Raw genomic sequence first — 22,473 nt, forward strand, 5'->3', positions numbered from 1 at the left:
CCCTGAGTAGAAAACACTTTAAAAGTCACATCCCTTATAAATGGTGGGAGGAAGCCAGAAATGTTTACTGAGCTCTCCAGAAATACAAACTGGACAAACTCTGTCCAGTTAACTCTCTGCTATGTAACTCCACCTTCCCCAAGAAAAATCTTTACCTGTGACCGGGAAAGGGTCACCAAGATATCTCAAGGTGCCATAATGGGTTGTTTGTTCATACTGGACTTTCTCCTTTCACTTTCAGCTTCCAACTAAAGTCTGGTGATATTTTATAGAGGGCACGTGTGCTAGTCTCCAGTAGAGCAGCTAGATTCCAGCCCAGTAGCTCCTTAAGAGAGAACAAGATTTGGGGCATGAGCTTTTGAGAGTCAAAGCCCCCCCTTTGGATACTTGTCAGAAGGATTTACTGAGGACTGAGAAGCTGCCAGCTGTCTTCAAGGCATACTTTAGCAGGTAAAGAATCATCTGAGTATTTGCTTACTGGGGATGGAAGGGAAGCAGGACCTGTTTAGAACATTTTGCCAGTCTCACAGTTCAGAGTATACTTGGGCAGGGGCTGAGGGAGTGGTGGGTAAAGAAAAATAGACATGAATGGAAAAGCTCCATTGCTGAGAGGCCAGCAAGAGAGCAAACAGGCTAGAGCTGGTTGGGAAGGCAGAGTAGAGAACTGAGACATAAGTGAGGTTGAGGTCAGGTCCCTATTCAGTTTTCCTAATTCTTTATTTGCAAGCCTGATCACAAATGTTGCAGACAAAAGTCTGCACCCAAACATAAGGTTTGGACCACCTCACATCATACAACCATTCATCTCTTGGTGCCAGAACCAGTGCTTGTACTGGGTGCCAATGCACGTTTTCTCGTAAGGGACAGACTCCAGAGTCTGAGGGTGTGTCATTTATAGCGGTTCAAAGATGGTTTGGGGGTGCAGCTTCACCCCAGCTCCTGAATGTGTATTTGTCTTGGGGGGCACCCCACTTTGAAGCAGTTAACACTGGAACTGAGCTTTGGACCACAAAACAGTATAGGGCCAGTAGGAAAACAGAGTCCATTGAATGTGGGGGTGTATGATATGTGGTGGTCCAGACTTTATTTTGGGTGCAGAGGGCATGCAGCCATTCTAGTCCCTTGTTCAAAACTCCTTTGCAATACAAACTTCTCAGAGGCAACCTATGTAGAAGCAGCGTTGAGGCCAGGCACCGGTTAGCATAAGAACTGGACTTTGGAGCAGGAAATAGTACAGATCCACTTGGAGGGCAGAATCCCCTTAATGTGGGAATGTGTGATATGTGGCGGTCCAAACCTTATTTGGGGGTACGGATCTTTTGAGTTACCCTCAATATTTGTGATTGGATTTCTGAATAAGGAACTAGGACTTATAAGATACATAGGAGGGGAGAGCAGATCTGTCAGGAACATTAATCAACATATTGTGGGGACAGGGAAGTACTAATCAACGAAAATTAGAGGGGGGGGGGAAGGGGAGGACTAATCAACAATGTGTGGTGGGGGCAGGGGGGAACTAATCAACTAAAACCAACGTATTGGGGGGAAGGAAACGTCAAAAAATTAAGCGGAAAAACTCTTAACGGCAAAAAATTAAGCGGGAACATTACAAGCAAGGGGAAGGAGGGAGGGAATCATCCAATAATAATTTATTATTATTCCCAGCCCCAGCAACTGCGAGCCGTGCGCAGCGCGGCTCACAGTTGCTCCCGGCCTGACGCGGCGAGAGTTGCTGGGGCTGGGAGTTGGAGGGACCAATCGGCAGGCGCTTTGCGCCTGCCTATTGGTCCCTCCGATTGTCTGTCGTGAGGAAGGGTCCAATCCGGACCCTTCCCCATCACGGACAAAGCCCACCTCAAGGCCCCTTAACGAATTATTTAGTCCGTGGCGCCCGCGGCGCCATGGGCGGTTTAAAGATGGGTATGATAAAGGACCAAAATGGTAGGGACCTAACAGAAGAAGATATTTTTAAAAGGTGGCAAAATTAAACAGAAGAACTATACAAGAGCAAGTTTAACATCCCTGATAACCACGAGGGGGTAGTCACTGACCTGGAACCAGACATCCTGGAATGTGAAGTCAAATGGGCCTTAGGAAGTCTGAGCAGCAATAAAGCTAGTGTAGGTGACATTATTCCAGTTGAACTATTCAAAATCTTAAAAGATAATGCAGTACAAGTGCTACACTGTATATGCCAGCAAATTTGGAAAACTCAGGATTGGAAAAGGTCAGTTTACATTCCAATTCCAAAGAAGGGCAATGCCAAAGAATATTCAAGCTACCGCACCATTGCATTCATTTCTCATGCTAGCAAAGTTATGCTCAAAATCCTAAAAGCTAGGCTCCAGCAGTATGTGGAATGAGAACTTCTAGAAGTACAGGCAAGATTTCGAAGAGGCAGAGGAACCAGAGATCAAATTGCCAACATACACTGGATCATGGAGAAAGCTAGGATTCCAGAAAAACATCTACTTCTGCTTCATTAACTGTGCTAAAGCCTTTGACAACAAATTGTGGCAAGTTCTTAAAGAGATGGGAATATCAGAGCATCTTATTTGTCTCTTGAGAAACCTATATGCAGGTCAAGAAGCAACAGCGAGAACTGAACATGGAATCACTGACTGGTTCAAAATTGAGAAAGGAGTTCGGCAAGGCTGTATACTGTCGCCTTGCCTATTTAACTTGTATGCGGAGCACATCATGAGAAAGGTGGGGTTAGATGAGTCACAAATTGGGATCAAGATTGCAGGGAGAAATATCAACAACCTCAGATATGTAGATGGCAGAAAGCAAAGAGGAACTAAAGAGCCTTTTGATGCAGGTGAAGGAGGAGAGTGCAAAAGTTGGCTTGAAACTCAACATCAAGAAAACGAAGATCATGGCATCCGGCCCTCTCAATTTCTGGCAAATAGATGAGGAAGAAATGGAGGTAATGACAGATTTTATTTTCCTGGGTTCCAAGATCACTGCAGATGGGGACTTCAGCAAAGAAATTAAAAGACACTTGCTCCTGGCTGTGAAAGTTGGACCATAAGGAAGGCTGAGCATCAAAGAATTGAGGCTTTTGAAGTCTAGTGCTGGAGAAGACTCTTGCGAGTCCCTTGGACTGCAAGGCGAACAAACCCGTCTGTTTTAGACGAGATCAGCCCTGCCTGCTCCTTAGAAGGCCAGATCCTGAAGATGAAACTCAAATACTTTGGCCACCTCATGAGAAGGAAGGACTCCCTGGAGAAGAGCCTAATGCTGGGAGCTATTGAGGGCAAAAGAAGAAGGGGACGACAGAGAATGAGGCGGCTGGATGGAGTCACTGAAGCAGTAGGTGCAAACTTAAAGGGACTCTGGGGAATGGTAGAGGACAGGAAGGCCTGGAGGATCATTGTCCATGGGGTCGCAATGGGTCGGACACGACTTCGCACCTAACAACAACTGTCACCATTCCTAAATCACCTTGAATTCATAATCATTGCTGTTTTTATCCTTTTTAAAGTGGTTATTGTTTATTAAAATCTAATTTTATTGCACATTTATTTATAATTACTTAATTCATGCAATTATTAATATATTTATAATTATTATTGTACATTTGATATCTGTGCACATCGCCCTTAGACAGCTTGCTGGGAGGGTGGTCTAAAAGCCATAAAGATGTACAAAGAGCAGATATTTGGGGGGCCAGTTCTTTCTGAAGATATAATTAATCTCTTACCCTCTGCAGGCTTCATAAAGAAGGATCCTTCACACTTGGGCTTTTGTCTGGACAACAATGAGTGAGGAGACACATCTGCGAATAGAAATGACCTCTTCTGGCAAAGCATCTGAACAGCAGTAAGGAGCCAGTAGGAATGGGCACCTGTGTGAAGAGAGTATGAGAGCCAGGGAAGTTAGGAGACCTGGTAGAACAGACCCCACGTAAAATCTCACCTCCCCCAAACATGGACAACAGTAAGTGTGAGGGTCTGTCAGGGTTGTTCCTGGTGTCCTGCCCTGTCGAACCACCAGTAAAGACGGACGCAGGATCAGTTCCCGAAGTCCTCTTTGAGGTACAGCCTTTCTTTCTGGAGTTGGAAATACAGAACAAGCTTCACCGGCCCTTCTCTGGTCGGAGCTTAATGCTGTCACCAGGGCCCTCAGAAGAGGTTGATGATGAAGATGACAGATCCAAGCCTTCCTTCTCCTGTGAAGGTCTCTAGGAACTTCCCCCTCCACTTCTGCAACTTTCAAGGGCTCTTAGTCCACTAGTTAGGTTTTGGCACTGCTCTCTCTTTTGTTCCCTTCCACCCTCCTCACCACCACCATTCATCTAACCCCCACCACGTTTCCTACTTACTCCTTGAGCCTCCTGTCTACCCTGACTCCTCTGCCCTTTTTATCCTCTGTCGAGGTTTCTTTAACCCACTGTTTTTCTTCATCTCCCATGTCTTTCCTTTCATGTCTGTGCCTGTGTGGTTGTCTTGCCAGGTCCTGGGGAACCTCCCAGAAGGTCACTTTATCAGGTAAATGACTGTGGGTGTCTACAGGTTTCTCCTAGTGGGTGTCCCATGGTCGTCTTTGGCCCTCCCTTCTCTTTATCCCCATCAGCCACCCTCTGCTAAAATAATGGAGCAGATATTAAAGGGAGCGATCTGCAAACATCTGGAGGACAATTTGGTGATCCAGGGAAGTCAGCATGGATTTGTCTCCAACAGGTCCTGCCAGACCAACCTGGTTTCCTTTTTTGACCAAGTGACAGGTTTGCTGGATCGGGGAAATCCGGTTGATGTCGTTTACTTGGATTTTAGTAAAGCTTTTGATAAGGTTCCCCATGATGTTCTGATGGATAAATTGAAGGACTGCAATCTGGATTTTCAGATAGTTAGGTGGATAGGGAATTGGTTAGAGAACCGCACTCAAAGAGTTGTTGTCAATGGTGTTTCATCAGAGTGGAGGGAGGTGAGTAGCGGGGTACCTCAGGGCTCGGTGCTCGGCCCGGTACTTTTTAACATATTTATTAATGATCTAGATGAGGGGGTGGAGGCACTACTCATCAAGTTTGCAGATGACACCAAATTGGCAGGACTGGCAAATACTCCAGAAGATAGAGACAGAGTTCAACGAGATTTGAACACAATGGAAAAATGGGCAAATGAGAACAAGATGCAATTTAATAAAGATAAGTGTAAAGTTCTGCATCTGAGTCAGAAAAATGAAAAGCATGCCTACTGGATGGGGGATACGCTTCTAGGTAACACTGTGTGTGAACGAGACCTTGGGGTACTTGTGGATTGTAAACTAAACATGAGCAGGCAGTGTGATCCAGCGGTAAAAAAGGCAAATGCCATTTTGGGCTGTATCAACAGGGGCATCACTTCAAAATCACAAGATGTCATAGTCCCATTGTATACGGCACTGGTCAGACCACACCTGGAGTACTGTATGCAGTTCTGGAGGCCTCACTTCAAGAAGGACGTAGATAAAATTGAAAGGGTACAGAGGAGAGCGACAAGGATAATCTGGGGCCAAGGGACCAAGCCCTATGAAGATAGGTTGAGGGACTTGGGAATGTTCAGCCTGGAGAAAAGGAGCTTGAGAGGGGACATGATAGCCCTCTTTAAGTATTTGAAAGGTTGTCATTTGGAGGAGGGCAGGATGCTGTTCCCATTGGCTGCAGAGAAGAGGACACGCAGTAATGGGTTTAAACCAGTGGTCCCCAACCTTTTTATCTCCGGGGACCGGTCAGTGCTTGACAATTTTATTGAGGCCCGAGGGGGGTAGTCTTTTGCCGAGGGACGTCACCACCGCTGCCTGAGCCCCTGCTCCGCTTGCTTTCCCACCAGTCCACAGCATGCTAAATACTTGTGTGTATACTAGGAGGGCTCCCTTTGTGCCTGTCCTTCTAGTTATAGCTCCCACCCACCCCCCTTCACTATATCAGAAATAAGATTCTGGGCTATGGACTGATCAAAAATGGCTCTTATTTATATATAGAACTGATCCTGCTTGTGAAGGTCTACATGAGGACATAGATAAAAGGAAGAAGTTGATTCAACAACTAGAGCTCAGTAAGTAAGCACAACAGTACAAGACAATGATTTAGACCCGGGTTTCATAAGTCTAATTTACAAGATATGTCTCTATCCCGCCTATCCATCCCAAGGTTCTAGGCTGTTTCCTCAGTTGAGAAAAATGCCATTCTAGCCTTCCTAAAGTCACATCTGACTCTTCAGGAGCAGATCTGAACGTAATCCCTGTTTGCCCCACAGTTGAGAATCTTCAGAAACCACAATTTCTCCCCTTCCCCTTGGAAGGCAATTCACAGTTATCCAATGAGGAAGCTCAGGAATTCAGTCTGGTTCTTCTTCCATTCCAACCTCCACTAATGTCATCATAGATATATATCAACTCTGCCTACTATCTTCCTGCCCCCCACCCCTTCGTTCTTTGTTTTTTTTAATTTGAACATAATTGTGTTACAATGTCAATTTGCAATAACAATAGTGCCTACTTTCTGGCATTGTTTTCTGCCTGAACTTTCTCCACTATGATTATGAGGTGGTTCCTTCAAAAGGAAACCTATGTTTGGAGATGTTTGGCTGTCAAGGACTAGGGCTCCACATTCCTCCCCCTGCCTCCCCCATCTCCCCCTCCAGCATCTACATGCCCTTTCATGATTTAAGGCACAACAGGACACTTTGTGATGTTTGTGCTGATAAACGGTTCTGTAATGCTGGCCACCATGCTTTGTCTTCATGCATGCATAGTGAGTGAGTGCCCATCAACACGAGACATCCCCCCCACACACACACACACATACACTTGGGTGATTCAAGTGCCATGGGAATTGAGGGATTGAGGGGGGGGGTTTGCACTAAGGGGCTTTTCGCATGCCTTCAAAATCGCACAATGGTTGCCAATTGAAAACGCTACTGATTTGCCGTTATGCACAACGTCGTTGACAATCTGCCACACACCTGAAAACGATCTGCAAAAAGCGCTTCCTTGTAGCGCTTTCAGGGAAATCCCCAAAAGTGGATTCACCCTCCAGAAAGCGATACACTCCTGCAACCAATCTGCAACACTAGCGAAAAAGACCTGTGCGTTAACATTGTTGCGGTTTCTACAAAGTCCCTCCCCCTGGTTCTCTCCTCTGATCTTCCGGCGAAGCGATCGCCATTTTTTTTTCTCCGAGCGAGCGGGGATAAACGCACCAGCGAGCCTCTGTTTAGAGGCTTCCCTGGCTTCAGTCCCTCCCCTTCAGTCACTAAGCACAAACAAGAGAAGCCCGTTTGCTGATGTATTTCCCCTTTATTTTTTACACATTCATTCAGCCGAAAATCGGGCCCGTGAGGGGGGGGGTTCACTCGGAGGGAGCGTGGCAACGAATAAATGACAGCTCAAACACACCAGGCAGCTGGATGGGTCTCTCCGTTGCAACGAATCAACACAGATTTGTTGCAATGGGTCTGGTTTTTTTTTTTTTTTAAACTTTCTTAAAGGGAAAGGGGCTGTTTGGAAGCATGCTAACGGCTGCCCATTGGATTTTCAGCCGAAAATCGGGCCCGTGAGGGGGGGGGATTTTTTTTTTTCACTCGGAGGGAGCGTGGCAACGAATAAATGACAGCTCAAACACACCAGGCAGCTGGATGGGTCTCTCCGTTGCAACGAATCAACACAGATTCGTTGCAATGGGTCTGTTTTTTTTTTTTTAAACTTTCTAAAAGGGAAAGGGGCTGTTTGGGAGCATGCTAACGGCTGCCCATTGGCTGCTTGACGGCCAGGGGCGGGACGAGCTTGGCAAGAGCGCTTCCTTTCTAGCGATTTTTGCCGAGACCGGAAGCCTGTGGGAAACGCTACAAAACGCAACTGGATTCCACTACAAAGGCAGGTATGCATAACGACGAATTCCACTATTTTAAATGGCGATTTTTCATTCAGCAACCAATTTGCTACAAAGATCCCGGTGCGAAAAGCCCCTAAGTCTTGCCTAGTGCAGGAAGGGAAACAAAAAGCAACCAGAACACAAACTTGCACTTCAATGGGGGCTTAGAACCGGCAAGTGTCCGCGTGTTAAATTGCGGTGGCTGACATGTTTACTTGTGTTATGGCAGGAGTGCATTATTGCACATGTGCTGACCAAAAAATAAGGATCGAGGCATGATGGGAGGTGGGACAAAAAAGCAAAACTCATGCTGCGATTGGAGTCCTGACCAGTGATGGGATAATATCAGAGATGTATAATGCCAGGTGCAAATTCAAAGTCTACATTTAGGTCCATTCCGCACAGATTCTTTGTAGCAGGAGTGTGGCAAATTGTAATCGCTACAAAAATGCGGTTATGCACAACGTCGTTGACAAGCTGCCACACTCCTGAAACCGATCCGCAAAAAGCGCTTCGTTGTAGCGCTTTCAGGGAAATCCCAAAAAGTGGATTCACCGTCTGGAAAGCGCTACACTCTTGCAACCAATCTGCAACACTAGCTGGAAAATTCTGTGCATTACCATTGTTGCGGTTTCTGCAAAGTCCCTCCCCCTGGCTCTCTCCTCTGATCTTCCAGCGAAGCGATCGCCATTTTTTTTTTTCTCGGAGCGAGCGGAGATAATAATACAGTCTATCGCCCGCCTTATTCTGAAGCTCAAGGCGAGTTACATAAAAGCATGCCCCATTAAAACCCCTCCCCTAAAACCAATAACCCCAATCAAAACATCAAGAGAGTCAACCATCAGAGGGGGTTTGTTTGATGACATAGCCGGGAGGGGGGGCAAAGTGATCTTAAGAACCCAGCTTCAGCCAAAGACCTGGCAGAAGAGTTGTATTTACAGGCCCTGCAGAACATGAGTGCCAGCATCCCCCCCCCCCGACCTAGTAAGTTAGATCTCCTCCCCACCCTCCCTGCCGCTCTGATAGCAGGGGATAGGAATAATGAGAGCTTCCGCCATGTTGGGATTGTTTTTAAAGTCTTTTAATGGGTATTTTAATGGGGATAAGACTATTGTGACCCGCCACGAGCCTATGGGGAGTGGTGGGAAATAAATCTAAATAATAATAACAACAACAACAACAACATTGTCAGTTCCGTCAGGGCCCTTCACTCTTCCGGGAGCTCATTCCACCAGGTCGGGGCCAGGGCAGGAAAAAACCTGGCCTGGGTCAAACCCAGACACCTGGTACCCACAGAGTGAAGAGCCCTGCAGGGAGCGTAAGGATACAAGTGGTCCCTCAGATAGGCCATGCATGACTTTGTAATCTTTGTATCATGTCACCCTTCAGTAATTGTTTCTGCAATTTAAGGAGCCCTAAGCGCTTTGACCTTTCTTCATAGGGAAGGTGTTCCATCCCCTTAATCATCATAGTTGCTCTTTTCTGCATGTTTTCCAATCTTTTTTGAGATGCAGTATTCCAAAGGAGGAATACTACAGTTGGGCACTGCATTGACCTCTTCAGTGAATTATCTTCCACAACTCTCCTAGTCCGTTAGCACCCATTCAGACCCCATCAAAGTATATTTATAGTTAGGATTTTTGGCTCCAATGTGCATTGCTCACATGGAACCTCACTTGCCACATTGACTCCCACTCACCCATCCTCAATAGTCCTCTCTGGTTCTCACTATCTTGAACAACTTAGTGTCATATGTAAACTTTGCCATGTTACTGGATAGGTTAAAAAGCATTGGACCTATACTAAGCCTCGCAGTATCTCACTGCCCACCACCTTCCACTGTAAAAACTGTGCTTTTATACTCGCTCCCTGTTAATTCATGAGCTTTTAATTCACAGGATGACCTGTCCTCTTACCCCATGACTACTGAGGAGTCTTTATCAAAAGTTTTCTGGAAGTCTAGGTGAACAACATCTACTGAGTTACCCATGTCCACATGTTTGTTCTCCTCCTCAAAGAACTCTAAAAGGTTCTTGAGATCTTCCCTTACTGAATCCATAATTATTCTTCCTCAATAGCTTTTATTCATCAATGTGCCTAATTAATTCTGTCTTAATAACGGACTCCACTAACTTGCCTGGTATCAATGTTAGACTGACCAGCCTGTAGTTTTTTGGATCTCCCCTGGAACCTTTTTTAAAGATGGGAGTGATGTTAGTTCCTTTCCAGTCCTTGGGAATGGAGGCAGATTTTAGTGACAGATTGCACATTTTGGACAGGAGATCCATTAATTCACATCTGAGTTCTTTCAGAATTCTTGGATGTATGCCATCTCGGCCTAGTATTTTGGCAATTTGTCATTTGTCCATCTGACATAGAACCTCCTCTCTCATCACCTCAATCTGACTCAGGTCTTTCAAGTCCAGGGTTGTGTCATGCCCCCTCCGACACCTCCTTGTCCCTCTGAGGTGTTGCCACAGCAACCAGAGCCAGCTGTTCTACAACCATCATCTGGGCAGCCAGTGTCGGCTGAAGATTCCTTCAAACACACTGAAGATCTAGCAGGGAGTGAAAGAAAGGAGCTGGTCATGTGCCCAAACTCAGCCCCAGCACAGCCAGAATCAGACAACAATGCAGAGGAGTTGGTTGGGGGCTTGAGGCGGAGAAGACGAGCGGTAGCCATGGAACATCGAAGGAGCACAAGGCTGCTGGCTTGATATCAGCGTAGACCAGACACAGCTGATGCAGCTTTGGAGGAGAGTGATTGATGGTCCAGCTGGAACCTCTCAGCTCATTAGCAGGGCTGCTTTTAGGAAACCCTCCCATTCAGTTTGGATTCCTTTTGCTCTGCAATCTCCTGCATGATTTCCTTTTGGCTTCCCTGACCTTGGCTCTCGACTATGCTCCCGGTAACTGGACTGGCTTTGGCGAATACACGCTTATCTGGACCCTGACCTCAGCTATCCCTCAACCACTCTTCACCTCGCCCCCGACTCTGCTTGTTTTAGCACGTGTAACAACCCGGACTGGTCACTTGCTTTTGTGCGGTGACTAAGGTTTGTCTCCGCAGCCAAGGCACCTCCTGTCCAGCTGCCAATGGGTGTGGTCAGATAGGGCAGCACAGGTTGCTCCACAGAGGCAGGCAATGGCAAACCACCCCTGAATGTCTCTTGCCTTGAAAACCCTGTGGCGTCACCATAGGTCAACTATGATGATGGCAAAACAGTAGGGGATGGGTTGATATTGTTACCATGGTCAATTAATCCACCAATACTCCGGGTCTCCTCAGGCAGAGTATTCCTTGCCAGATAAACTGCCAGGCACATACATATTTTTTAAAAATTGCATACTATATGTAAGGCTGCAGAATTGGGGGGGGGGCTGACGCACCCTCTCTGCTTAAATACAGTAGACACAAGCTTCAGCAACCAATATCATCACTAGGCAAAAAGATTTGTTCACGTGGCCAGAGCAGAAAGACATCACTTTCTCATTTTCCTTTCCTCCCTGTGAGCATCACTGCCAGCCTCAAGGATTGCTTTTCTGTCTTGTTTTTTTTTCCAGTTCGTTTCCAGAATTGTTGCAGATCTTGTTCATGGAAAGTCATCTTTACTGTTTTCAGTGTCCTCTTGGCCGTGTTTTTCTTAATCTTCATGACTGTTAAGTTACCAGGTGAGTTTCCCAACTCCATGCTTAACCTTTGGTGAATCAGACTGGAGGGGATAGCTGTCGTTTCCTGCACTGGTGTACTCCATAATATTCTCCCTTTCACATGGCTGATTATGAAAAAGGACCCAGGGTGTACAGATTTAAAATGTACATTATAAGGATGTGTGTACAAATAAGGTCTGCAGGGAAATCTGAAAATCTAATAAAAACGAAGATGAAGAACCCCACCAGGGATCTTTTCATCCACCAAACCCCTGGCAGATTGCTGGGATGCCTCCCTAGATGCCTCCCTACAAGTGATGTGCACATTGGACTCGGGAAGTCCGAGTTACAGACCCCCAAACAAGGTGCCCCCAGAAAAATGCTTTGGATTAGGCTTAGAATTAGAGGTTTTCTCTTTTCAGCTTTTAAAGGGCCTGCATCTGTTTTACGGATCATTTTTATGCTGTCTGTGCCCCAGGGCTTGCTTGGAATGGCTGCTTCCTATATTGCGACATTGTTTTCATTGGAAACCATTCCAAGCAGGATTTTGAACAGGTCTTCTTCATCATCATCATCATCTCACAAAATCTCACCATATATGAGTCACCATGACTGTTTACGCACTGGGAACTTCACTGCTCCAGCTCTTGTGCAGGAGCACAAATTGGGGGGCGGATGAGATGCAGCAGGCCAAATGCTCCCCCGTGTGGGTGCAGGAAGAGGTGGGGCAACCTGCCATGACTAAACCTCCAGCCTGCAGCCCGGCATGAAACCTCCAGTGCATAAACGGTCCCTGCGCAGTTATCTAGCAACCAGGGCACTGTACCCCCATTGTAGGAACCCCCAGCATGACTACAGTGTGGGCATCAATGTATCCATGGGGAAGTGTCAGCAGGATTCACCTGAGAAACCTAGAGAGGTGGATATTCATGGAAGTGAAAATTGTCCTGTGGGAATCAGAAAGCTGACACATGGGATCATCAGAGGATATATTCTCAGTCATCACAGAGAGAGGGGCTGTACTTTATTTTTTAAAAGCCATTCCCTGCAGCTGCTCTGTGACTAAGTGGAGCCCAAGCTGAAGGACCTGCATCCCATCCCACCTTTCAAAAAGATCAGCTAGTTTAGCCCTTAGAAGCTTTACATACGGGGATCTTTATTTCTTAAAAAGATTTATACCCCACCTTTTCCAGAGATAGCTCAAGATTATTTCAACATTTTGTCTTTGGCTGTCAGGGGTATTGATTGTCCTGAGAGGGAATATGTATCTCAGTACCATGAGCCCAGCAAGATGGTATTCTGAGATGTTACTGGCTTCTACCCCCCACTGCAGCCCTCCCCATGAAAATTCTGCTCCTTAGTTCTGGGAGACCTTAACAAACAGGTTTTTTGCAATTCAAATATTTGATTGTGATATTCAAATATATATATCCATACTCATTGCTAATACATCAATTTGCTGATCTAAATCTCAAACACAAATAAAGACAAATATATATTCAAGGCTTCTCTCCTAACCCTAACAAATGAAATAGTATAGCTGAGATCTGTGACATAACATTATACTTAAAACCTGCTGCTACTATGTTAAATTTTACAGATCTTTGCAAAATCTGGATTGTTTTTTTCCCCCATATAGTTCCAGAACAATGCCCATTGCTTGACATATTTTCTGAGGTGCGGGTCTTCGTAAACGGCAGATAATATGGCAACTTCAGCATAGTGCAACAATTTCTTTAACAGTTTAAAAGGGTGGTGAGAATTTGCAGTGGCAGCGGTTAAATGGGGGAAATTGCTTCCCTCCTCCACCAATGGGTCCCCTTCAAGGATCGCTGCCTTGTCATGGCGAAGGGGCTTGCGTAGCTCAGTGAAGCTATGAGCTATGCCATGCAGGGCCACCCAAGACAGACAGGTCATAGCAGAGAGCTCTGACAAAAGGTGATCCACTGGAGAAGATCTCCTCTGATCTTCCGGCGAAGCGATCGCCATTTTTTTTTCTCAGAGCGAGCGGAGATCAACGCACCGGCGAGCCTTCGTTTACCTAGCGAGACTTCCCCGGCTGCAGTCCCTCCCCAGAGCTGTTTTAAGTCATCAAGCACCAAGCAACACACAGCCCCGTTTGCTGGTTTATTTTCCATTTATTTTTCACTCTATTTTCGGCCGAAAATCGCGCCCGTGCAGGGGGGGTGTTCACTCAGGGGGAGCGTGGCAACGTTAAAATGGCAGCTCAAACACCACCTGCTAGCTAGATGGGTCTCTCCGTTGCAACGAATCAATGCAGATTCGTTGCAACGTGTTTTTTTTTTTAAAGAAACCTTCCTTAAAGGGAAAGGGGCTTTTTGGGAGCATGATAATGGCCGCCCATTGGCTGCTTGACGGCCAGGGGTGGGACAAAGCTCGGCAATATCACTTCCTGGCTAGCAATTTTTGCAGAGACCGGAAACCTGTGAGAAACGATAGAAACACAACTGGATTCCACTACAAAGGCAGGTATGCATAACGACGAATTCCACTATTTAAAATGGCGTTTTTTCGTTCCGCAACCAATTTGCTACATAGATCCTGGTGCGGAATGGCCCCAAGAGATGCCCTTTCTTCTTACTTATAAGTAGGAATAGAGGCTTCTGTTTCTTCTCTGTTTCACAGGAACTGAAATGTGCTAAGAGGGATGTCAGTTTATTTACTACAGATTCTTCTGTACTTGGGGGTTTCATTATGGGAGAAAAAGTGCATTGCTTGATTCTGTTATTTCTCAGGTAAAGCAATAGAACAGATTGAGCAGCCAGGATGTAGTTTGGTATCCCCACCTCAATGTGGCCCGCCATGCCCGCGCTATTGGACTAATTATGAGGGAAAGTGCTACTATTTTTCAAAGGAAAAACAGAATTGGACCTCTAGCCAACACTACTGCTCTTCACACAATGCATCTCTGGCCAGGATTGAAAAAGAAGAAATGGTGAGAAGTGCAAATGTTCTGTCTACCCAAGACTGGTCCTTCTGAAGATATCACTTACTGTACATCAGGCTTTCCCAAACAGGGTTTTGTGAAACCCTACGGGTTGTGATAAGAGCCTCTTGTGGCGCAGAGTGGTAAGGCAGTCTGAAAGCTCTGCCCATGAGGCTGGGAGTTCGATCCCAGCAGTCGGCTCAAGGATGACTCAGCCTTCCATTCTTCCGCGGTCGGTAAAATGAGTATCCAGCTTGCTGGGGGGTAAACGGTAACAACTGGTATTGAGTCTGCCATGAAAATGCTGGAGGGCGTCACCCCAAGGGTCAGACATGACTCAGTGTTTGCACAGGGGGGTTGTGATGGCCCTGGGAGGGTTTTGTCAGTTGGGTGGAAGTTAAATAATTTTAGTACATTTTTAAATTTAAAAAATATATATTGGGTGATATGACCATATAAAGTGGTGTCAACCCCCCTCGCCAAATGGCCAATGATGGGCCAAGAGAAATTAGAAGGGGAGAGGCCCAGGTCAGACAAATTCTTGGTGGCCAAGGCTCATTGCACATGGTAGCAACTGGAGTCCAGATAATTAAGTACTTTCATTTTAACTTAACTGTGGAGGGTTAATGGAGCAGCATAGGCCTGCCCCAGCCCTGATCCTAGGCCAAAGAGGTAGGCCACTGGGACATTTCTGACATTGCGAGGGGGACAGAGTGGCATAGACCTGCTCTGGCCCTGTTTCTGATAATAGGCTGGGGGTGGGGTGATGGAGTGGCATAGGCCTGCAGGCTCCCACTGCAGGCTCCCTTTGGTAAAGAAGAGAAATCTAGTAGAGTGCAGGCAAGGTTCTGTTCACAAGTCATCTGAAAATATTTCTGTGCCATCACTTCCAATGCTGTGGGAGTGGCTTGGTGATATCACATCTGGTGGAAGTGTCTGGGTGACGTCACTTCTGGTGACGTGACTTCTGGGGAGTGCCAGGAAGGTGTGGCCTGCTGACATCACTTCCTGGGTTCCTCGAAGCCGGAAGAATGGTTCAGGGGTTTCTCAATGGCAAAAAGGTTGAGAAAGGCTGTTCTACGTATTTAAAAGCAAGCAGTACACTATCAGACAGAGTAATCTTATGGTTTAGTTCAGTGCTCCCCAACCCGCGGGCTGTGGCCCGGTGCCGAGCCGCGAAGGCTTCGGCGTGGGGCCGCGGCTCCGTCTTCCCTCCCCCCCCGAAGCGAGAAGCTCGCCAGGCTGCGAGCAAATCGGCCGCCAAAGCGGCCAATTAGCTCGCAGCCTGGCAAGCTTCTCGCTTCGGGAGGGGAGGGAAGAGAAGCTTGCCGAGTCGCGAGCTAATCGGCCGCTTTAGCGGTCGATTTGCTCGCGGCCTGGCGAGCTTCTCGCTTCGGGGGGGAGGGAAGACAGAGCCGCGGCCCGGCGCCGGGCCACGGCCCGTGGGTGCTTTAGCGGCCAATTTGCTCGTGGCCCGGAGGGGCCTGGAGGGGAAGCCGCGGCCGCCAGCATGGCGGCCGCGCAAACGCGCATGCATGGACTGCCGCGCGCACACGTTTGTGCCCCTGCCGGGCGAAACACGCGTGCGCGGCAGTCCGAGCATGCGCGTTTGCACTGGGGCTGCCATGCGTGCGCGGGTCCCCGGGTCGCCCTCTTCGCTCACCACTCCGCAGTGGTCCGCGGCAAGCAGAAGCTTGCGGACCGCTGGTTTAGTTGATATGATGGCTGGCATTCCAGAAATATCTGCATTAAAACAATCTACAACATTCAAAATGTCAAACTTAGAATGCTAGAAAACTAAAGGTCCAAATAACAACAACAGACTGCTCTCACACAATCTATCTATCTACTAAATATAATTTTTTTTGCTTATAATGTCTCCCACATTGACCAAGCATGGATTGACCAGTCATGATGCAACAGATCCCAGTCCAAAATCCATTGCATGCACTGTGTACAAATGTACCCCCGGGGAGATCCAACAACAGGGGTAGTCAAACTGCGGCCATCCAGATGTCCATGGACTACCATTCCCACAAGCCCCTGCCAGCATTCGCTGGCAGGGGCTCCTGGGAATGGTAGTCCATGGACATCTGGAGGGCCACAGTTTGACTACCCCTGTCCAACAACATCTCCCAGAGCAGAGCTAATTACGCAAAAACTGCTACCCATCCTTGTAGCCACAAGCTCCAAGTCTCCCTTCTCCTGTGAGTTCATGGACCTTTGTTGACTCAGCAGCTTGTGGTCATTTGGTGGGTGATGAATATCACAGTCCAGCATTCTAAAATCCATCTCTTTTACCATTAAAGGATTTTGTGATTCAGCACAAATTCCAAGAGGTCTGGATTGGGCTCAAAAGAGTCTTAAGTAAGGACTGGAGATGGACAGATGGAGAAAATGCCATGTGAGTAATTTGGGTTCCTTTTGGCGTTCAGTGATGAAGCTTGAGGGTCTGATCTTAGCAGCTCTGCCGTTCAGGGTTTTTAGGATATATATCAGTCTTGCCAGTACATTGTTGTACAAAATCTCAACATTAATTTCAGATTGGGGGTTGAGTGTAATGATAACGCTGAGTAGCATAAAGCTCAGTTTTCTATCATGGTTAGACTGCTGCATCTAGGAGGCCCAGATCTGCATCCCCACCCTGCCATGTAAGCTTGCTGGATGACTTTGGGCAACTCATCCTGAACACTGTACTAAAGAGTTACTTAGTGAGATCAGAGAGAGAAAATGGGGAGCAGCTGCCAGGTGGGCAGTTAAAGATAGGTGCAGAGGCAGAGAAGGAAACAAGGAAAGTGAGAAGTTACAGAGATTGTCAACAGGAGGAAAAACAAATATCATAAGGAGGGGATGCAGGGGGAAATGAGATGCTCCATTACAAGTCCTCACAGGTCCCAAACTTGTGTTTGTGTGTACAGCTAGCTACAGTGATCAGCTGTGTGAATATTCTGAAAGCCCAGCTTGTATATGAGGTTGAGCCATGTCCAAGTTTATGCTTGTTGAATGCCAAACAGTGCTTGACAATGCAATAGATGTATATATATTTTTCATCTTCATATGCATATATAAGGCTACCTTATGCACATGCCAGCTAATAGAATCGTCTAGATCAGTGGTTCTCAACCTGGGGGTCAGAACCCCTTTGGGTCGAACAACCCTTTCACAGGGGTCGCGGCAGGGCAAGCAGATTGGCCGGGGAGGGGGTGCCATCCACAGAACAACCTTGTGGGGTAGATCGAGATAGAGTGTTTGTCTTTCTGGAGCAGCAGAAAAGAGCGAGATCGGCATGGTGGGATAAGAGGCAGAACTGAACTGAGGAACCCTATTTATATTCATGAACAAGGGATCTTCACGCCATTGGTCAGTTTTGGTTTAATTTCTGCAAAAGAACCCTTGCATAATTTTATGGTTGGGGGTCACCACAACATGAGGAACTGTATTAAAGGGTCATGGCATTAGGAAGGTTGAGAACCACTGGTCTGCTCATAGCCGTTCTGATGATGGACCTGTGTATATTTTTACCTCTAACATGCATTTATCTTTGCCAGTTTTTGAGAAGTATTGCGAGCTTATTTAGAAACCCCTCCAGAAAATGTGTATGTGTTGCACTTTCCCAGTGTCCTAAGATATGCCTGTTGCTCTCAGGAGGTGTCTGAATCCTGTTTTTGTTGTAGGGTGGAAGTCAGTGGAGAAGAAGGAGACTGTGCATATCTAGACAATACAGGCAAAGCCATTGCTTCAGGATGCCACACAAAATTGCCTTGGATCTGCACCAAGCCTGCTGCATATACCACACAGGACGTCATGTATACATTGGTGGATGTGTGGAGTGGGGCAAGAAAAATAGATACAGCCCCCCTGGGTTAATAATGCTACTGTGACTTGGACAAAGATGGACTACTTGCACAAAGATGGACTACAAGCCATAAGAAACATGTCTCCTGACAACATCACAGCTACCCGTATGCCTTTCCAGGGAACTGCTATCACCTGATTTCCCAAAATTAGTCTTTTCCTGGATCCTGAGTGGTAGCCAGGGGGCAAGTAGAGAGCGATCCAGATGGAGTGGTCCCAGGAAGATCGGAGGAAGATGCAACAACAGAAGGCAATGGGGAGGCCCCTGGTCTACACAGCCCATGAGAACAACAGGGTTCCTCGCTTTCAACAAACTGTTCCATCTAATGGCGATCTGGTGCCACAGCACTCTGTCACTTCAGAGAATGGGACTCCCATCAGACCAAGGAATCACTGGCCTTGACGGAACTTTTTAACCCCTTCCTGGAAAGGCACATCGCGATCTTTCACTGCCCCCAATGGTGATCTGACATGAGGGATCCCAACTAGAGGGGAAGGCCTCATAGTCTGTACTAGGGACCCGAGGAGGATAGAAATGGAGGGTGTGCCATTTTGAAATTTTACCACTACAGTAACTATAGTTGTCATTATACTATAGTCGTTATTATTATTATTATTATTATTATTATTATTATTATTATTATTATTATTATTATTATTATTTAGATTTATTTCACAGTAGTCTTGTCCCCATTAAAATACCCATTAAAAGACTTCAAAACAATCCCAACATGGCGGAAGTTATTATTATTCCCACCCCTGCTATCAGAGCGGCAGGGAGGGTGGGGAGGAGATCTAACTTACTAGGTCTGGGGGGGGGGGATGCTGGCACTCATTCGCTGACCCCGGCCTCAACCAAAAACCTGGTGGAAGAGCTCCGTCTTGCAGACCCTGCGGAAAGCTGGTAAATCCTGCAGGGCCCGCAGCTCACCCGGGAGCTCATTCCACCAGGTAGGGGCCAGGACCGAAAAGGCCCTGGCCCTGGTTGAGGCCAGGCGCGCTTCTCTAGGGCCAGGAACAATCAGGAGATTCTTTCCTGCTAAGCATAAAGCCCTGCGGGGGATAGTTGTTATCAGTATTATAAATGTAAATATGTTGGATTTAATGTATAGATGAATCAGAGTAGGTAGGTTGAGGAAATGTGTTTGTTGTGAGTTAGGACTTGCGACTTCTGCAACTTGCTCTACGGAGGCTTATCCTTATCCTTAACCTGGAAACTACAACTGGTGCATAATGCTGAGGCTAGGATTCCCACTAAGACACCATGGAGATCCCACATCTGGCCAGTATTCCAACAACTCAGTGGGCTCCCAATTCAATTCTGGATTAGGCTTAAGGTTTTGGTACGTACCTTCAAGGCCAGTGTACCTGAGAGACTGTTTCTCTACCTATACCCCCAAAAGAGCCCTGTACTCCTCCACCTCCAACTGGCTGGTGATCCCTGGCCTCAAAGAAGCACGTTGGACCTTAACAATGGCCAGAGCCTTCTCTGTCCTGGCCCCCAACTGGTAGAAAGAGCTCCCTGAAGAGATTGGGGCCCTGCCCGAACTCCCACAATTTCACAGGGCCTGCAAAATATACTGCAGAGGTGTGTGGGTGTGGGCAGCACTTTTCTCTGTTGGTCCAGCCCATGCCAGGGAAGGGGTGGACATCTGTAAGGTTCTTCCCAAACCTAGAGAAGGTTAATTCTGCCCTGTAATGCGGAGAACATGGGGAGGACATGGGGAGTGTGCCACCTCCTGGCACAGCCTCTGCATGCCTTCTGGAGGGGGTGGGGAGTGGAAGGCCCAGAAACAGCCCCCTGTTGACCCTCTGGGACACAGGGCAGCCAGGAAAAGCCTCTGCCTTGGGAATGTTTAGTCATTAGTGAAAGCCAGTCAGTTCAAATTGCACTCTGCCAATGCAGGCCAGTCCGTTTGAATCACACTCTGCCAATGAGGGCCAATCAGGTCAAATTTCTGCAGATAGCCAGGAAAAGGTTCTACCCAGGGAATGTAAGTCATGGGCCTCAACCAGGAAAACCTAATGAGGGGTCTGCTCTCTACCTCCAGTCTCCTGCCAGTGTCAGAAGTTTGCTGGGTGGAGGAGAAGCTGCCCTGCTGCTAGAAAGTTGCTCTGGCCTTTTTCAACTTGGAGGACAGGTGGGGAGGGGGAGGGTGCGAGCTGCCTCCTGATGTAGCCTCTGAGTGCCATCTGGATGGGGGGAGGGCAATGGGAGACCCAAAAATATCCCCCTGCCAGCCATCTGGGACTCAGGACAGATAGGAAAGCCTTTGTCCTGGGAATGTTTACTCATGGGTAAGTCATGAATTTGTCTTTGCCAATAGTAGTTAGTTATCTTGACAAGTACTGTGAGCTTATTTAGAACCCTCTCCAGAAAATTTGTAAGTGTTGCACTTTCCCAGTGTCCTAAAATATGCCTGCTGCTCTCAGGAGGTGTCTGAATCTCACTTGACTCCTGTTTTTGTTGTAGGATGGAAGCCAGCGGAGGAGAAGGAGACTGTGCAAATCTGGACAATACCGGCAAAGCCGTTGCTTCAGGATGCCGCACAAAATTACCTTGGATCTGCACCAAGCCTGCTGCATGTACAAAACAGGAGCTCACAGGAAGATCAGAGGAAGATGCAACAACAGCAGGCCAGGAGGAGGCCCCTGGTCTGCACAGCCCATTCGAACAGCAGATTTCCCCGCTTTCAACAAACTCTGCTATTTAGAGAGGACAGGGGATGAACAGGCTGCTCCGGCACGCACCTAGCAGAGGGGGCTCCCTGGCTGGTGGCTTCCCCCAGGACGGGGACAAGCCGAGGAGAGACGCGGGCAGGCTGCTCTGGTGCAGGGCTCAGCCCGAGAGGAGGGGATGCATGACTGCCAACTTCCTCAACAGTGAGGGAATCCGTGGAGGCGGCTCTCCCCCCCCCCGCCCCCCCCCCGCCCTGCCCCGCCGTCAGATCCACTCAGTCACTTGGGTCCGCTCTGCTTCTTCCCCCCTCTACACTTGGGCTGCAAAAGGGAGCTCTTCTGCCAGGCATTCGGTAAAGGCCGAGCAAAACCAGGAACATCTACAGGGCCCCTGCTCCCTCCCTCCCAGAAATCCACTCATGCGTTCTACCCCTGGCCTCGTTTGCACTGTTATTGTTACCTCTGTTACAGTGATTAATGTTAACATGATACCATACGATTTTATTGTTGTGGTTATACGTTAGGGAAAAACTAAGTTCCTTGTATTGTTCTACACTCTATGTAAACCGCCCTGAGCCTCAGGGGAGGGCAGTATATAAATATAATAAATAAACAAACAAACAAACAAATAAATAAATATTATTTAAATGTATTTCCTGCCGCTTCACTCTCTGAATCTGGCCCTTGGGACTCAAGGGGCTACGCTGTGCCATCTGTACTTCACAAAGGACAGGGAACTATTGTTTCCTTCTGTCCATAAGGAACGGACTAACACCTCCGCAGGTGTACCAGGGGCCAACCATCTCCGCCCCAGTGGCCCTTGGGATCGCATTGTAAATCTCCCACACCCTCACCCTTTAATGCCATTCAAGTGCTACACTCTTGCGAACAATCTGCAACACTAGCGAAAAAGACCTGTGTGTTCCCATTGTTGTGGTTCCAACAAAGTCCCTCCCCCTGGCTCTCTCCTCCGAACTTCCGGCGAAGCGATCGCCATTTTTTTTTCTCGGAGCGAGCAGAAAGCAACGAACCAGCGAGGCTTCATTCACCCAGCGAGGCTTCTCTGGCTACAGTCCCTCCACAGAAGTGCTTTAAAGCTCCCCTAAGTCCCCAAGCACAACACAGCCCCGTTTGCAAGTTCCCTTTATTTTTGGCCGAAAATTGCACCCGTGCGGGGGGGGGGTTTCCACTCAGGGGACCGTGGTAACGATGACTCGCCAGCTCACTTGCCAGCTAGATGGGTCTCTCCATTAGGAAGAATCAAGCCATATTCATTGCAACGTGTGTTTTTCTTTTTTTAAAAAAAACTGTGCTTAAAGGGAAAGGGGCTTTTCCAGAGCATGATAACAACCAGCCATTGGCTGTTCGTTTGATTGACGGCCAGAGGCAGGACAAAGCACAGAAAAAATTGCTTCCTTTCTAGCTATTTTTGCGAGACCGGAAACCTGTGGGAAACGATTGAAACGCTACTGGATTCCACTACAAA

The 22,473-nt window shown here is 47.4% G+C and overlaps 1 long non-coding RNA gene across 5 annotated transcripts; it reads left to right on the forward strand.

Moving 5' to 3' along the window:
- Nucleotides 1–294: 294 nt before the first annotated feature.
- Nucleotides 295–21,639, forward strand: LOC143831521 (uncharacterized). 5 transcript variants are annotated; one of them, XR_013228903.1, is made up of 8 exons: nucleotides 295–450; nucleotides 3,716–3,825; nucleotides 5,965–6,038; nucleotides 11,420–11,527; nucleotides 14,263–14,462; nucleotides 16,763–16,857; nucleotides 18,128–19,651; nucleotides 20,782–21,639. It is a non-coding gene; the product is annotated as an uncharacterized LOC143831521 (long non-coding RNA). The 5 variants fall into 5 exon arrangements; XR_013228902.1 differs by having other exon boundaries at nucleotides 3,716–4,040; nucleotides 18,128–21,639; XR_013228901.1 differs by having other exon boundaries at nucleotides 18,128–21,639.
- Nucleotides 21,640–22,473: the final 834 nt, after the last annotated feature.

The sequence above is a fragment of the Paroedura picta genome, chromosome 3 (genome assembly GCF_049243985.1).
Source record: "Paroedura picta isolate Pp20150507F chromosome 3, Ppicta_v3.0, whole genome shotgun sequence".
NCBI lineage: Eukaryota > Metazoa > Chordata > Lepidosauria > Squamata > Gekkonidae > Paroedura > Paroedura picta.